The sequence below is a fragment of the Colobus angolensis genome, unplaced genomic scaffold, assembly GCF_000951035.1.
Source record: "Colobus angolensis palliatus isolate OR3802 unplaced genomic scaffold, Cang.pa_1.0 Scaffold188, whole genome shotgun sequence".
NCBI classification, from domain to species: domain Eukaryota; kingdom Metazoa; phylum Chordata; class Mammalia; order Primates; family Cercopithecidae; genus Colobus; species Colobus angolensis.
This window is the reverse complement of record NW_012115021.1, coordinates 2005994-2023351: the sequence shown is the minus strand read 5'-3', so window position 1 is coordinate 2023351 and position 17358 is coordinate 2005994. Positions and strand designations below refer to the sequence as shown.

Below are 17358 nucleotides of genomic sequence, written 5' to 3'. Positions count from 1 at the left end.
GCCTGTAGTCCCAGCTACTTGGGAGGCTGAGGCAGGAGAATGGGGTAAACCCGGTGGGCAGAGCTTGCAGTGAGCTGAGATCCGGCCACTGCACTCCAGCCGGGGTGAGAGAGCGAGACTCCGTCTCAAAAAAAAAAAAAAAACAAAAAACACACACATAGGATACAGCTAAAGATAGTGAAAATTATATTTTAAACATACAGATTAGTAAAAGAGAAAAGCTTAAAATTAATGAATTAAGATTCTTAAGAAGTGTGAAAAAGTACAGCAAAACAAACCCAAAGAAGAAGAAGGAAGGTAATGAAAAGAAAAAAAAGAAGCATATAATAAAGACAGAAAAAAGACATAAAGATTAACAAAGCCAACGCTGCTCTTTGAAAAGACAATTCTGGCAAAATCAAGAGACAGAGGGAGGGGAGGGAGAAAGGGGAGATAAAGAGAGAGGCAGGGAGTGAGGAAGTAGCTAATAGGAGGTATGGAAAAAGCAACACACCTGTAAATGCTATAAACATAATAAATATAAAAGGCTCTTAGGGACAACTTTCTTCAATAATTTTGAAACTCTAGATAGAAAGGGACAAATTTCTAGAAAAAAATACCAATTACCAAGAAGGAATCAAGTAGAAATGATAAACATGAATAGTAGGTATAACCATTAAAAGTCTCAAAACGTCCCACAAAGAAAACTCCAGGCCCAGATGGCTTCACTGATGATTCTATCAAATATTTAAGGAATAAGAGTTCCAATCGCACAGAAACTAAAGAAAAAGAGCACATCTGAACTCACTTTTACAAGGCTATCATAACCCCAATGCCAAAACCAGACAAGGAGAGTCCTTAGATTTCTACCCATTATATAAATCAAATGAGACTGTTTTCAGATCTCTCCAAGATGCTCACAGAAATGTCTAGCAGCAATTTCAAATCTTGTAAATTGAGGTAGTTTGAATAAATATTGGACAAAAGGAACTGTTCTGAACTTCAGCAACAAAATTTTTTGAAGATAAGGTCACCAAGAACTAAAACCAGTATTACTGTATTAAGAGAAACAACATCCCATATGTCAAAAACAACCATGTCCTAAAGATGACAGAAACTAGGTTAACTGGTAAGTGCTGAATAGGAACTCTAAAACAGCAGCCTTGTATGTTGTTTGTCAGAGCACAAAGTCAAGTCAATGCTGAGCCATACAGCCTCATTGCAGTGTGAAACGTTCACATCTCTAGAATCAAATGGAAGGAAATGATTTATTTGGTCTTTACAGTGCAAAAATGATTTTCTTAATAAGCGGTAAGTGCTTTCTGATGCAGAAAAAGGAAGCTTTATGCAATAAAACAAGTGAATCAATATCAGATGTGCAAGATTAGAACTAAATTGTGCACTTAATGTAAACATACACTCACCAAACCTGGTGAGGGGTGTTCTGTTTTTTGTTTCGTTTGGTTTTTGTTTTTTTTTTGAGACGGAGTTTCGCTCTTGTCACCCAGGCTGGAATACGATGGTGGGATCTCGGCTCACCGCAACCTCCACCTCCCGGGTTCAAGTGATTCTTCTGCCTCAGCCTCCTGAATAGCTGGGATTACAGGTGCCCGCCACCACGCCTGGCTAATTTTTGTATTTTTAGAAGAGACAGGGTTTTACCCTGTTGGCCAGGCTGGTCTCGAACTCCTGACCTCAGGTGATCCACCCACCTTGGCCTCCCAAAGTGCTGGGATTATAGACGTGAGCCACTGCGCCCGGCTGAGGGGTGTTCTGTTTTTTGGCTCCCTTGCTCATCTCCAAATTTCTCCACTCTCTCATACCTCGGATCTACCATACTCTTGATTAGCCATGTGTGAATTATCCAAGGCAAGGTGAAAGCCTACTTCATCTCTCTCCCCTCGCTCTTCAGGGTCTTCCCCCAATGCTTGCAGTATGTTTAACACACATAAATGAGCAGAATAGCATAGGATTCGGGAACATGCATGGTAGAGCCCTCACATCTAAGCTCTACCACTTACAGTGTAAACTTGGGCTGTTCCTTAACCTCTCTGGAGTTTAAAATTCTTCATCTGAAGACGTGGAAGTAATGCTAAGACCTATTTCACAGGGTTCTGTGGGGATTAAATGAGGTAATATAATGAAAGTCTTAGTTTAGTCAAGAAGTGTTAGCTACGATTACAAGCATAATTAGAAGACAAGCTTTTGTTTTGTTGTTGTTGTTGTTTGGTTGTTGTTTGCTTGCTTTTTTTTGTGACAGGGTTTTGCTCTGTCACCCAGGCTGGAGTGCAGTGGTGCAATCTCGGCTCACTGCAACCTCCACCTGCCAGGCTCAAGAGATCTTCCTGCCTCAGGCTCCCAAGTAGCTGGGACTACAGGCACACGCCACCACCCCCAGCTAAAGCAGATAAGTTTATAATACACTCCAGTCCTAAATGTAAACAGATTTTGGAATTATTTCCAAAATAATTGACGTTCATTCAACTAGTTGACGAATATTTATTGAAGTTCTGTTACAAGCAAGATTCTATGCCAGGGACTCGAGATACTGCAAAAAACAAGGCAGATACCTTTCCTGCCCCCGAGAGCTTAATAGCCACTACTCAGATTCATTGGTCATTGGCATGGCCAAATAAATAGTGATTTTTTTAAAACAACAAACAAAAGATACTTTCTGTTCAATGGCTCATCAGACTCGACTTGGCCTAAAAACAAAAACAAGGAAGCAGAACACAATAGCCTCTCCTATATAGGCTTGGTCTCCACCTCACCCCCACACCCACAGCAGGCACTCGACAAATATTTTTTCATTGATTTGGTCCAGAATCTACTACTGCAAAATAATTCTATCAATATGTAGAGGAGAGAAATAAGAGACTCTTCTTAAAAGCTTCCTGGGGCGTTGATCTGCACTGCAGGGCTGGGGCAGGGATAGGGCAAGAGCACATGGTTAGTGGTCATCTAGGAAACCATGCCGGAGAGGAAGCGAGGGACTCAGGAAACCAACCCCGCCTTACCCACCAGGGCCCACCCCCCACCAGGATTCTGTGCCCTTCCTTAGTTTTGTCATCACACCATGCCAATTCCTGTTTCAGGTCCCAGCTGGGCCATTTACTGGCTGTGTGACCCCGCTCGGGTGTCGTAACCTTATTTATAGCAATAACTTACTAGTATCTATTATAATAACGATGTGTTATTTATCATGTAAGTTATAATAGGATCATTCTAATTTGTATTATGATATTTACATTGTTTACAAAATTTTGATAATTTATGTCAATGAATTCCCAGAAATAACCACTATTTATGAGTCTCAAAAGAAATAGGCTGGGTACAGTGGCTCAGGCCTGTAATCCCAGCACTTTGGGAGGCTGAAGCAGGAGGATGGATTGAGGCCAGGAGTTTGAGACCTGTCTGGCAGCATAGGGAGATCCCGTCTCTACAAAAAATAAAAAATTAGCCAGGCATGGTTGCATGCACCTGTGGTCCCAGCTACTCAGGAGGCTGAGGTGGGAGGATCACTTGAGCCTGGGAGGTCAAGACTGCAGTGAGCTGTGACTGCACCACTGTGCTCCAACCTGGGTGACAGAGGGAGACCCTGTCTCAAAAAAAAAAAAAAACAAAAGAGAGAGAAATAGGAAGCGTGAAAGTAGTGGCTTCAGAATTTCTATCTAGAAGAGGGTCATGGGCAGAAATCTGGTTGGAAGGATCCTTTGACAGTTGCATTTGCACAGCACTTAGGTCAGAGAAAGAACAAACACTTCCTTGGTCCATTTCAAAACATGACAAAAGCTGTTAGAGCCAAGGGACACACGTCCAGGGAGCAGGAAAGGGGAAAACGGTGAAACGGAATCCCAAATAATTCCACGTAAATGATCATTATCTTTCCCCAGCTTTGATCGCACCATGTAACTTCAAAATCGGTACCCGTTTCTGAACGCCCATTCAAAAGCAATTGGGTTACCAAGAAGAAACAGGTCAACAATAGAATCCCCAAGGAAAAGAAAGTGTCTGAAGGAAAGAGAGCTCCAAGTGGGAGTGAGGAGTTAAAAACAAAACAAAACAAACAAACAAGAATAAAGTTGATATAGGGATGGGAATTTGCAATGAAGGAGGGAAAACAGGAAAGAAAAAAAAAAAAACCCAAGCCAACATGTTCCTCATTTCTACAACATTATCTCGTAGAAATAGCATCACTCACCTGACTGCAAGTTCAGAAAAAAAGGTGGAGAACCTCTGTGCACACCTGAAAATGAAAAATAATAATAATAAAAAAAGCAAAATTAGGCTAGTGGAAAGTAGACTTTCTTGACTGCATAATACTTCAATACTGCAGTGAGCTCATCAGTTGAGTCCCCGTGGGTTCCCTACTGCACGTCACAGCTTGAACTTGGCAGTGGAGTTACAGAAAAAATGGATGTAAACCCTGCTTTTGAGGAACTTATATAAAAACTGGAAGCTCAAGCCCAAAGCCAGTTTGGGGACTGATATTGTTAATGTTTTTGTTTTGTTTTGTTTTGTTTTGAGACGGAGTCTCGCTCTGTCACCCAGGCTGGAGTGCAGTGGCATGATCTCGGCTCACTGTAACCTCCGCCTCCCAGGTTCAAGCGATTCTCCTGCCTCAGCCTCCTGAGTAGCTGGCGTTACAGGCACACGCTACCACACTTGGCTAATTTTTTTTTTTTTTTTTTTCATTTTTAGTAGAGACAAGGTTTCACCATGTTGGCCAGGCTGGTCTTGAACTTCTGACCTCAGGTGATTCGCCCACCTCAGCCTCCCAAAGTGCTGGGATTACAGGTGTGAGCCACCACGCCCAGCCTTGTTAATGTTTTTGTGGCATGAATTACTGTTCAGTTGAAGTCTTCATTAACAGTATCACCGGGCACTGGACAACGAAGTGATTGGACCAGACTTGGGGTGGGGTGGTCTCTTCTAGAGACCCTGCTTGGGTAGATATTTCTTTGTGTGTTTGTGACTTCACTTCCCTAGAACCTAAACTCCTTGATATCAAGGATTGGGGCATTTAGGTCTCTTGTGCCAGAGGCAGAATTCTTTCTCCACTAAAGGGCTAACTCTTGGTTAATTACTAAGTTTGGCTCAGAGTTGAAAGGGGAACATGGGGATATTTGCAATGACATGAGGGAAAATGCAGATGCATGCTGGGGAAAGAATGGGGTATCTACCCAAGACAGAGAGCACTGCTGACAACCTGACTTGTATCTTTTAGAATATTCCAACATGCCTCACTTCTGAACCAAAACATTGGTCCAGCTATTAGCTTGAAGATAACAGTCGCTTCATGTAATGGTGTCTTCTCATGTGAAATAGGACATAATGACTTTCAAATGAAGATCTGTGATAAGAAACGATCTCTAAGGTCATTTTGGAACCAATTGACCTACTGCTGGCATCTCTCAACAGACTATTATAATAGCAGTTCAGTGCCCAGCAATCGCATTACTGGGTATATACCCAAAGGAATATAAATCATTCTGTTATAAAGACACATGCACACATATGTTTATTGCAGCACTATTCACAATAGCAAAGACATGGGATCTACCTAAATGCCCATCAATGATAGACTGGATAAAGAAAATGTGGTGCATATACACCATGGAATACTATGCAGCCATAAAAAGGAATGAGATCATGTCCTTTGCAGGGACATGGATGGAGCTGGAAGCCATCATCCTCAGCAAACTAATGCAGGAACAGAAAACCAAACACCACATATTCTCACTTATAAGTGGAAGCTGAGCAATGTGAACACACAGACACATGGAGGGGAACAACACACACCGGGGCCTGTCGGGGAGGAGGTGGGTAGAGAATCAGGAAGAATAGCTAATGCATGCTGGGCTTAATACCTAGGTGATGGGTTGATAGGTGCAGCAAATCACCGTGGCACACATTCACCTGTGTAACAAACCTGCACATCCTGCACACGTACCCCAGAACTTAAAAGACAAAAATGAAGGCCAACCATGTTGTCCTGTCCTATGAGGAACAATTGCAAACACATGTCCCAATGCTGAATGTGGACTAAATGTAGGATTAACAACTGAAAAACATTTCAATAATCAAAGAAAGAAAGAAATTGATTGTGACTTGAGTATCGAAAGAAGTTCATTTAACATTTGTGAAAATGAGAATTTTCTACATAGGGATTTCTGATAATATTTTGATGAAATTTCCCAACCCAAGCACACTACCTCTTCCAAAACCTTATTGACAACCATAATAAAGCACACTTAATGGTTCTTGGGAATCCAGTTTATTAACGAACAACAGGAGGCTCTGTCTGCTCCCTTGGAATACTTACAGGTAGAAAAGTAGGGCAAGCAACATGACATTTGTTTTTCCCAGTGGATGAAAAAATTGAAAAGCCTAGTAATATCCAAAACTGGAGAGCATGTGAGGAAATAAACACCTGCATACACCATTGGTGGAAACATAAACTTTGAGAGAGTAATTTAGCTATGTTTTAAAATTTTAAATGTGCATGCTTTTTGATACAGAAATTCAAATTCCAGAGACTGTCCCCACAGAAATACTGACACACAGATACAAAAATACATATACAAATACTGTCATTGCAGCTGTGTGTGTGGTGGGGGGAGCCTAAGTTTCCATTAGTAGATGAAGAGTTAAACAAAGGTACATCTGTGTTTTGGAATATTATGGAACATTTAAAAGTGAAGTTTATTTAGATGTATTAACATATAGAGATTGTCAATGCAAATAAGGCAGGAGAAAAAAACAGGTTTCTGAATAATACATATGAGGACTTGTTAAGACACAATCAAAGTTATATGTGTATGCTTATTTTTTTTTATTGGAAATGGGGTCTTGCCCTGTCGCCCAGGCTGAAGTGCAGTGGCTCGATCACAGCTCACTGCAGCCTCCCACTCTTGGGTTCAAGTGATCCTCCCACCTCAGTCTCCCGGGTAGCTAAGACTACAGTCATGTGCAACCATGCTCGGCTAATTTGCTAGTTATTTTGTAGAGATGGGGTCTCACCATGTTGCCCAGGCTGGTCTCAAACTCCTGGACTCAAGCAATCCTCCCGCCTTGACCTCCCAAAGTGCTGAGATTACAGACGTGAGCCACTGCACGTGGCCTATCCTTATTAATACAGTGACAAGGGTGGATGCATACAAAATAGCCTGGAAGGAAACCCACCAATAACCCAGGAGTGTGAGAAGGGAAAGGATGAAGGCAAATTGCTACTCCATAGAACACAAGCATGTCTTCACATAGTACTTACACAATTAAGTAGATTTCTTCTAGTGAAGAAACGCAGAACAGAAGGAGGGCCGAACAGAGCTTCTCCATCAAGCTCAGGGGGTAGGGAATGGGAGGGAAAGCCATCACTTGCTCAGCTCAACGTCATCTCCCCTCCGCCTGTTCAACCTCAGTTAGAAAGGCCCAACTGGGAACACAACGACTTCTGGTTTCAGGGCCAAGAAACCAGCTTCCCAGCCAGGGAGCAGGAACTCACTTCAGCAAGTTGTGGAAAAGAATGGCAAGAGCAACGATGCAAAAATGCCTGACGAATACCGAGGCCTCAAATTCATTAAAGAATGGCCCATCCTTCAGTCCACAGACCCCTGCTTGCTCCTGTGGCCACCACACACCCATCAGCCTTTATCTCCTAGAGAAGCATAACAGAAATGAGGATCTGATGAGCACTAGCACTTCAGTGACAAAACATAGTGACTGCCAATGTTTGGGGTTCTTACATCACTGAAGGGAAAGGGCAAGTCACAAAAGGAACCATATCAACTTATGTAAGACATGGCACGGAACGGAGAAATTTTGCAGAGAAGAACAGCAAACTCACCACTTGCTAGGATTCATGAAACCTCCCACAGTTGCAGACTGCCCCAAACCATGACATCAGGGAGGCTGGGAAGCCATCCAACTTCCTCTATTTATCAAACTGGCTAAAACCCAGGGTAATACCAGCGTGACCCAAAAAATAAATTTAAAAATGGCAGGCAGACTTTACAAGTGGTTTGGGTGGGAAGGAAACGACCTCCGGGTGTACTTAAAAGCCCTGCTCCAGTTTAGGGCCGCTCTCAGGGAGGTTGTGTCCAAGAGTCAAAACTCCCATCCTGGGCACCTGGCCACGACACCCACACATCCTAGGGATAATCTGCAACCCACTGGGGAAAGAGCACAGGTAACAGCAGCCCTAGGCAGTTGTCCCACTGCCCTCCAAGGAAAGACCAACCAAAAAAACCAAAACCAACCAAAACAGAACTGTGACATGCAGCATCCTGGAGGGTTCAGCACTTCATTAGGAACCTAATGATTCATTAGTGACCCAGACCGACAGGCACAGACTGGCTCAAAGTTCCTGGCGATGACACTGACACCGACACCATGGAATAAATGACCAGAGGACAAAGAGGCCTTGATACATTGGGATGGGGCCAGAAAGAAGGAAAGAGGACTTTCTTCACACTAGTAGGAAAAACAAATTGCACAAATGGAGATGATGGGGAAGGCAAAGTTATATACAGGAGAAGGTTGGGGATATGCACATTCTTGGTTTTAGAATGGTAGGTATTGCCATCGAGGAACAAACAAGAGTGGTTCTAAAACCTTGTGGTGGCCCCGGTACTGATCAGACCCTGCCTAATAGGACCCTGACCTGCACAGACTGGTTTGTTCAGTTCTGGATGCCACCACTCAAGAGGAGTTAAATTGTAAGATGGCTCTGGAAAACTAAAGATCATTCATTCAACAAACATTTAACTGGGTGCCTACTATGTGCCAAAAAACAAGGCCACTCTGTACGGTTGTGCAGGTTGTGCCCTGCACAAAGGCTCATAGCCAAGGGGACTGGCGAGCCTGAATCCAGAATGCCAGGCTTTGGCATCAGCTGCGGGCAGTTATGGGAGCACCGAGGAAGGACACCTAACCCAGTGTGGGGAAATGGATCCAGGAAAATCTCATCTAGGAAGTAATCATCAGGCTGCAGCCTAAAGGGCACAACTCCCTTTATATGAAGACATGGGCGAGAGTATTCCAAAGAGAGGAAATGGCTGAAACCAAGGCACAGCCAAAGAGTTTAAAGTGGAAGGACACTGTCCTGTGTCCATCCTTGTTAAATTGTAGAAGTGACTAACAGAGCTTTCGGAATTGCTTTGTGAAACATCTCAAAAGATTACCCCTGGTCATCAGTCTGGAGGGGCTGCATGCTGACGTGGAAAGAAGCAGCCAGGAGAAGTCATCGGTGGGCCTCTTGCAGCCATTGCTACCACGCTTTATTTCCCTGCAGCATGAGAAGCTTTCTTTTCTCTCTTCCCTTCCCTCCAGTCTTCTCTCCCTCTTTTCTCTTCTACTCTCCTTCACCCTACAGTGTCCCCCTTTTCCTCCCCTTCCCTTACCTAGCTTGAGGCTTGCCACGTATATTCTGTGGGCTAGAATGTTGCTGGTCACCTCTGCCCAGAGCTGGAGAAGAGAGTATCAAAGACCACATGGTGAGAGCCTCACCTTCAAATGACTCTCAGACCTCCAGTCCCAATGGTCTGGGTGAGGCAACCACCAACTCTCTACCCAAGATGACAGAACTAAGGCATTCCAAAATGGGACATAACCTTCCTTAGGGTATAAACAATTCTCACTTTCATATTTGCATAGGAAAGAATTTACCAATTTTTTTACAAAAACTTTAGTTTACTATTTCACAAAAAGAACACTTATATACTTGATTTTTTAAACGCAAGTCTGACATTAAGCTATATTCATACAAAGTTCACCAGAGTGAGCTTTCTTCCATTAATATGAAAACATTTCACAGGAAAATTGAATTTAGATCATCACAACTTAAATCAATCTCAATTGAGATGACTGATATTTTCTAATTAACTCTGAACTTCTCTTTCTACTGGGTAGCAAAAAGCACTGACCATTTCCCTCTATTTAAACTATGTTTTGATATTTTCTTTTCTTTTTTGTTTTTTGTTTGTTTGTTTGTTTTTTCCTTGAGACTGGGTCTCCTCTGTTGCTCAGGCTTAAGTGCAGTGGCGCAATTACTGCAGTCTCAATATCCCAGGCTCAAGTAATGCCATCGCCACAGCCTCCTGAGTAGCTGGGACTATAGACACATGCCACTACACCCAGCTACTTGATGGGTTTCACTATGTTGCCCAGGCTGGTCTCCAACTCCTGGGCTCAAGCAATCCTTCTGCCTCTGCCTCCCAAAGTCCTGGGATTACAGGTGTGAGCCACCACACCTGGCCTGATACTGTATTTTCAATGATGAGAGAAAATACGACCAAAAGCCACACAGATAAGGAAAGAACAATTGTTCATGTAGGATGGGTCTCACCAAGTAGTAAGAAAACAACACACATAAATGTTTCCTTTGTTTAGTAAGCCTTTGTTGTATATTGGACACTTGGGCTATAAATTAAGGCTGGTGCATTAAATTTTTTCTATTTCCATATATATCTGCCACATGAGATGTACTAAATCTTAACTCCAGGAAATAAAAGATGAGGAAACCCTTGACCATAAAGTTATTATTCTCACTGGAAATGATTAAGAAGTTACCTTATTATCTAGCCCTATTTGACAGAAAAACTGTGGAAGACAGGAATTTAGTGATTTATTAATAACATTTTAAAAATTCAATTTGAGGGCCTCAAACTCCACCTCAAAATTGCTGTATCTCTGCCAACTTTGCCAGCAAGAGAAGTTTCTAGCCCCTCCCTTTTGTGGCTGATTGCAAAGCTGCTCATAAACTCTTCCTAGGGTGGAGGGTGTAAGGAGGGAGAGGATCAGGAAAAACAACTAGTGGGTACTAGGTTTAATACCTGGGTGATGAAATAATATGCACAACAAATTCCCATGACACAAGTTTACCCATATAACAAACCTGCACACGTATACTTGAACTTAAAATAAAAGTTAAATAAAAATAAAATAAAAACCAAACTCTTCCTATTCTAGTTTGCCTATCCATTTTGCCTATCCAAAATCACATTGCAAAATCCATGCAATGTGATTTTGCAGCTCCTCCTATCAAAAGGGGGAATCTGTTGCTCCACCCCTTGAATGCTCCACCCCTTGAATGTAGCAAATGTGATACAACCAGAAGCGTGAAAAGTGCTTGAGCATGGAATTTGCTCTCTCTTGCTGCTCTTTAAGGGTCAAGCCACCATGTAAGAGTGGAAACCAGCCTGAGCTAGCTGGCCAGATGATGAAAGACATGTGCCTGGTCACGCATTGCTCCATACGAGTGCTGGCCAACCCCCAGGCAAAGGGTCATCTGGTAGACTGGCAGCTGACAGCAGATGCATGAGTGAGCCCAACTGAGACCAGCAGAAGAACCATCTTGCTGAGCCCTGCCAAAATTGTGGACTCAAAAATTGTGAACTAATTAAAATGGTTGTTGCTTTAAGTGGCTAAGTTTTGGGCTGTTTTGTTATGTGGAAAAAACTAACTTATACACCTTCTTTCTTATTTTCCTTCCTCCTCATTCTTTCCCTTCCTCTTTATCTACCCTTTCTTCCTTTCATTATTTCTCCCCACTCATCTTGCTTTCTTCTTTTCCTTCAGTAAGTACTACAAATACCCATTTAAGGGAAGGACCCATTATGTATAAGATGCTGGCCTGGGCTGATTCAAATTCAAATTCTAATTCTAATTCAAAGCCAGGCTTATTTTACGCTCCCTCTATACACTTCCTCTGGAGCCCACATAAGCAGATTCTGCAGACCTTGCATGGTCCATGGGCCCTACTCATAAAGACATGAACCAAGATGTTTCTGCAGACACTAGGCAGAGTTTGCAGCCAGTTTCTGGGCGTTTGCTCGTGATAATCTCCCTGAAAGAAATGTTTGTCACTGTGACCTGTTGAGTGTGTTCTAGCCCTCCCTTCTACCTGTTGCTCCTAGCCACCGGAGAGGAGAAGAAAATGGGCCTTCGAGCCAGACACCCAAGGGTTAAGGGCATGGTTTAAGACCCCCCTCCCTCATGTGGCTGCCCAGGCTAAGAAAGAAGACAATATATTTATAACTACAGGAAACAATGTACTGTGAGTGGTAAAATGCTTAGATTTCCATTTGTTTACTATACAAATAAGAGAAAATCAATACATTCATCTTGCTAATGACATCAAGCCACTCAGTACAACTCAGAAGCCGGAAGGTCATTTCTTGAAATGCTTGTCTTTCTTCTTCCACATTTCTAATTTATTCTTTATTCTCACTCTAACTTATTTTTTTCCCCTGAATGATTTTTTTTTTTTTGGACATTTTAAAAGTTGACTTTTCCTTAGTGTCCCAGAACCTATCTATTTGTTTGTGGTTATAATGTTAATGTTTAGAAAGGTCAAATTAGATGTTGAGGTTGAGCAAGTGTTCATTTTCTAATGAGGAAACAAAGATGTGATACAAAAATTCACACCAAGAAGTGCGATATTGCGATTACGGCAAGTGCCACGAAGCAACACATCAGTAGCTCTGGGTGAAGACAGTGGGATCTGACCTAAGGGATTGGGGAAGGCTTCCCTGTGGAAGTGATGCTGAAACTGGAAGGGTAAGTGAGAGGAACTTGCCCACCAAAGAGGCAGGGAAAGACCGTATCAAGTAGAGGAAGTAGTATGTGCAAAGGCACTGTGGCAAGAGGTAATGTCATTCATGTAAGGAATTGAAGAAAGGAGTGGACAGGACATGCCGAGGCAAGGAGAGGACAGTGAAAGATGAGGCTGGAGAGACAGAAAAGGCCCAGCTCCCAAGGGGGCTTGGTGGCCAAGGTAAGGATTTGTACATTTGTTTCGAGAGCCATGGAAAGTCACTGAAGGATTTTAAACAGTGGGCAGTGTGTTCAGATTCACATTTTGACAAGATTGTTCTACCAATTTTTGCATGGAAAATGAATAGGAGGGGGTCTCAGTGGAAGTGGGGGTCTAGTTTGGAATTTCAGCTCTCCATTCTCAAACATTGTTCTGAAGGTCTGAGCAATTCAGTAAAACAAAAATCCAAAGTAAGAATTAGAATCAAGAAATGGAGACGACAGATTTGTTTACGTCGCATACACACACAGACACACACACACACACAGACACACACACACACACACACACACACACACACACACGAAAATCTATTAAAATATAATGGGAATTAGAGTTCAGAAGAGTCAGAATAATTATACAAATAAGTTTTTCCTCTACACCAGGGGCCTGCAGACCTTTTCTGCAAGGGTAAGATAGTAAACATTTCCAGCTTTGTATGCTGTAGGATTTCTGTTGCAATTACTCAACTCTGCCATTGCAGCACAAAAACAGCCACAGGCAATCTGTAAATGAATGAGTGTGGCTGTGTGCTAATAAAGCTGTATTTACAAACACAGGCAGCTTGTGGGATTTGGCCTTTGGGCACTAGTTTGCCCTGCTCTCTACCAAGGAGGAAGTAATTATAGTATTCGAGGTGAGAAACAAGGCTAGATGAAGATGGTGGTGGTGGTGATGAACGATGGACATACTGAGCAGCATTCAGGAGGAAGAATTGACATGGCTTGGGTCTGGGTTGGATATAAAGAGTGAAAAAGTGGCAAGCACTGCCTAGAGTTCAGCTAAGGCAAGTGAGGATCAAAGGCAGTGAAGCAGCTGCTTGTGAACTGGAATCCAGGTCACCTGACAACTTGTCCACCCCTGGGGTCTGGTGTGCCTTCTCACCACAGCCACTGGCCCTCTGCCAGCCCAATCCACAGCCTTCGATCTCAGCTCCTGCAGCATCCCAGCATCCCACTGCTGCTAGGTTACAAGTGTATGGGATGCTTTCTCGAAATACTTTTGGCCTTCATAGTCACATGTAATTTCTACAGCGTTAACAACACCTTCCAGCTTTTTCCCTCACATCAGTTCCCCTGCAACAACTTGAAAATAAGTCAGGTATCAATGACAACAAATTAGCAGAGTAGATGGTCAATGCCTAATTTGATGGGGGCAGAGAATAAAACTGGGGGAGGGGTGAAATTAACCAGACAGAGCAGCTTTAGAAAGATGAGCTTGGAGTCAGGTGTCTGGAGAGGATGAGAACAGTCAAAGGCAGGAGGGGGAGAGGAAATCCAAAGGGGCAGGTGCAAGGACAGTAACTTCCCAAGCTGCAGGGGATGGCCATAGCCTGGCCCATCAAGAGAGGGAAAGCAGTCCTGCAGCTCCGAGTAGGGTGTGCACAGTCCCTTTTTACCTGCTCTTACTCTCCAGCCTCACCCTCCTCACCCAGCATCTTAAAATTTGGTCCTGGCCGGGCGCGGTGGCTCAAGCCTGTAATCCCAGCACTTTGGGAGGCCGGGATGGGCGGATCACGAGGTCAGGAGATGGAGATCATCCTGGCTAACATGGTGAAACCCCGTCGCTATTAAAAAATACAAAAAACTAGCCAGGCGAGGTGGCAGGCACCTGTAGTCCCAGCTACTCAGGAGGCTGAGGCAGGAGAATGGCGTAAACCCAGGAGGCGGAGCTTGCAGTGAGCTGAGATCTGGCCACTGCACTCCAGCCTGGGCGACAGAGCGAGACTGCATCTCAAAAAAAAAAAAAAAAAATTCGGTCCTTGCCCCTGTCAGGAGCAACTGCACAAACCCATCCTGAACCAGGACCTAGTCCAGGAGTTGTCTGGCGAGATGGAGGAGGACCTTCACATTGTGCCTTAGAGCCTTCAGTTGCACTTGTTCCGTGAAGGCTATGAGGCAATTAACAACCAAGACCACAGATGACAAAATGGCACTTTGTATTCCCTTCCTCACCCCCTGCAAAGAAATCAAGTTCAAGGAGAATATAAATTAGAGAAGGAGATCAGGACCAAGGAGGGAAACTGGGAAGTTGGGAAGTAGGTAAGTAGGTCACAAGGCCTTCACCTTTATATTATCAAACTACAAACATGGTTCTTTGGTGCCCAAATAGAAAAGGGGATCATGTTTTATTCTGAAATCTTATCCATGAAAAAGGGAAAACATGACAATTCTTAGAGAGGGCCAAGCTTTTCCTCGCAGCTAGTCCTCAACTGACCTGCTCAGGGCTTGGCCATACTCAGCACCTCCACTTCCTCTTCCCAGCGTCTCCTGAACTGATTTCAATCGGGCTTTTGTGTTATTCTTATCAAGGTCATGACTTCCACCTTGGCACAGTTCTCAGATCTCAGCTTACTCCTCTCAGCAGTCTTGAATGGTAGATCCCACAGTCTGCAGGAAGTTGTGGCCCTTGACTGAGCCCCTCTTCTAAATGGAGGCCAGTCTGTGTGCACAAGGAGAGGATAAAGGGGGAACGTTCTGAGAAGGCAAAAAACTCACATGTTCACTCCTATGCGTGGATGAACAGTGGGAGAAAACGTGCTCATGGTCATAAGAACACTGCTTTGAGGACACAAATATGGGAGTGACTGATTGTATCTTTTGTGTGTTTCGGGAGATGGCAGGCAGGGAAACATGTTCTATATCAGAGAGTCTGAAGATGACGGTGACCTAGAGCCTATTAAGACTTCACTAGAGTAGGATTCCTCCTCCACCCCAAAAGTTGTTTTTAATTTTTGACTAGTATCTCAAAGATCGCCTCTCAAGGCTTGTTTTTGTTTTTGTTTGGTTGGTTTTTTGGTAAGGACTTGAACCCAATAAAACATGCAAATTTCAATGACTGTGGTCATTAAAGGGCATGTGTAACTTAATTTATCAAGTCAGACTATTCACAATAGCAAAGATATGGAATCAACCTAAGTGTCTATCAATGGTGGACATAAACGTGGTATGTAGGTACACACACACACACACACACAGACACCCCACGGAATACTACCCAGCCATGAAAAAGAATGAAATCATGTCCTTTGCAGCAACATGGATGAAACTGGAGGCCATTATCTTAACTCAGAAACAGAAAGCCAAATACTGCATGTTCTTACTTATAATTGGGAGCTAAATAATGTGACATGGACATAGAGTATGGATAGATAGACATAGAGTATGGATAGATGGACATAGAGTATGGATAGGTGGACATACAGTATGGATAGAAAGCAGGGAGGGTGAGAGGGAGGTGAGGGGTAAGAAATTACCTAATGGCTATAATGTACACTATCCGGGTGATGGTTACACTCAAAGCCTAGACTTCACCACTACACAATTCCTCCATGTAACAAAGCTGCAATTGTACCTCCTAAATCTATTTTTTTTTTTTTTAATGATCAGGTCAGTTTGGGTGGTGAACAGGGATACGGCAGGCTTCAGTGACTAGGCAGAGCCCAGTGGGGTCAGGCATGGATGACACAGGCACATTGGGATGGGAAGACCTGCCATTAGCTGGGAGAGGGTGGAGGAGGAGGGAAGGGGATGACTCCCAAGGAAGGGCTCTGCCTACCTTAACGGCTTTGCTGGGCTGCGCCTCAGAAACTGGAAGTCAGTGCCATTCCCATCAGTGCTCCTATAGAGAGGAAAGTCTTGCAGTGGCTGTTCGACTTTCTTTCCTCGCTCATCAAAACACTTTCCCTCTGAGCATCAATGCTACCCGCTCCTTCTGCTTACCACGCATTCCAATGACTCTGCCCAGTTCCACCGGAAGCAGAGTTATTTTGGAAGGCTGGATGGTGTGCGGTAGGGTGGAGGGAGCCAGAACGGGAAGCCTCGGATGGTGGAAACTCCTCTATCACCGGGGAACTTGGCTGCAGCCCCAAGCCCTGGCCTCCCACCAGAGCGGGGCCGTACACTTTCTCCTTCTTTTTTTAGTACTATCCTCTCTGACCCGCCCAGGGCTGGGATGTTGCAGTGTGTTTTTCCAGGAGACCCGGCAAACAGCAACTTGACAGGTTCAATGGTTCCCATTGACAGACTGAATGGACTCCTCTGAAGACTACGAAACTGGACACAAAAACAGCCCATAAAAATCCTGCCTCCCGCAGGCGTCTGGACGCTGCCTTTTCCCAAATGACCCTCCAGCAGCACGGATGCCGCATGGGTGGCTGAGCAGCATTTTTTGAGTGATTTTTCCAAAACTGGGGTGTTCCAAGTGGTGTGGGAGTATTATTTTTTCCCTTGCAGTAAGAGACTAACTCACCAGATAATTTGAGAAAACGGGAGACTACATGAGTCATGTTACTCCCAAAGCTAATCACTTGCCACCGGACCCCAAAGCCTCCATGAACCATGAGGTGCCCTGGGTCTGCCTGTTATGAGGTCTGGAACTCACTTTAATATATTGCGGGGAAGGCAGTGTGATGTTTGTGTGTGCCGGTTAGTTTAAGCTTGAACTTGATGAGTGCTCTGCAAACTTTATAGCACAAAGGCCCCTCTCTCAAGGCAGCTCCCACACGTCCTTCTGCCATAGCCACCTTGACCTACAATCCACACTTCGCTGATCAGCATACCAAA

General features: G+C 43.9%; 1 protein-coding gene across 9 annotated transcripts in view; it reads right to left on the bottom strand.

The window, feature by feature from the left end:
- ADGRG2 (adhesion G protein-coupled receptor G2) overlaps positions 1-4222 on the bottom strand; it is a 94950-nt gene extending 90728 nt beyond the window's left edge. For 8 of the 9 annotated variants that reach the window (XM_011940203.1, XM_011940213.1, XM_011940208.1 and 5 more), the window contains exon 1: positions 4181-4219. The gene's annotated coding sequence lies outside the window, so the exon portion shown is untranslated. Of the gene's footprint in view, positions 1-4180 lie in introns of all 9 variants that reach the window. The other variant, XM_011940205.1, reaches the window with a different exon arrangement.
- Between the last annotated feature and the right edge of the window lie 13136 nt (positions 4223-17358).